Source organism: Poecilia reticulata, linkage group LG9 (assembly GCF_000633615.1).
Source record: "Poecilia reticulata strain Guanapo linkage group LG9, Guppy_female_1.0+MT, whole genome shotgun sequence".
Classification (NCBI taxonomy): Eukaryota; Metazoa; Chordata; class Actinopteri; order Cyprinodontiformes; family Poeciliidae; genus Poecilia; species Poecilia reticulata.
Genome location: NC_024339.1, coordinates 205,880 through 206,645, shown reverse-complemented (window position 1 = coordinate 206,645; position 766 = coordinate 205,880).

Below are 766 nucleotides of genomic sequence, written 5' to 3'. Positions count from 1 at the left end.
CCACTTCTGAATGTGTGATAAAGTTCAATTTTGGTCTCCTAAAACTAGTCCAACTTCTTCTACGTGTTGTTGTGTCCCCTACATGGGTTATGGCACACAAAGGTCTTTTATGACTTCCTGGTTGAAACTCTTCCTTTAAGATAAGATAAAATAAGATAAGATAAAATAAGATAAGATAAAATAAGATAAGATCATTTTATTAGTCTCCTATGGGAGAAATTTGTTTTGAAAGCAGGGACAAAACTGCAATACAGCAATAAGGCCTGATTTGTGAAGCTCCACTTGACCTGTAGAGTTACACTGGATGCTTCTTTGAATTTTTTGGAGGCATGTGATTAAAAGGAACAGAATATCAAATACCATTTTTTTTGTTTTTATTTTCAGCTAAAATTATGTCACCAGGACACATCATGCAGCAGAAATAATGCCAAATATGGAAGACACAGAWAAAKCAGCAGAGCTCTAGCTTCCCTATYACCTTTTTAAACTAAAATATCTATWATTGTCCACTTGACCTTGTGATCAAACCTACRCTTATTGTATRATGTTTTCAATAAATTAGTTGTGAACCYACAAAATATCCTTAAGCTACAAGTCTTGTACTTTTATACTTTTTTAAGCTTAYTTTTGTGAATGAGTGATGAAATGAGAATTTGACAACCATTTTCTTCCCACCAGCCATATGCAGCACTTCAGTCTGAATATGGCAGCATTTCCATAACCTCACAGCTGAGCTTATGGAAGAGTTCATTCACAGCTCAGGTTA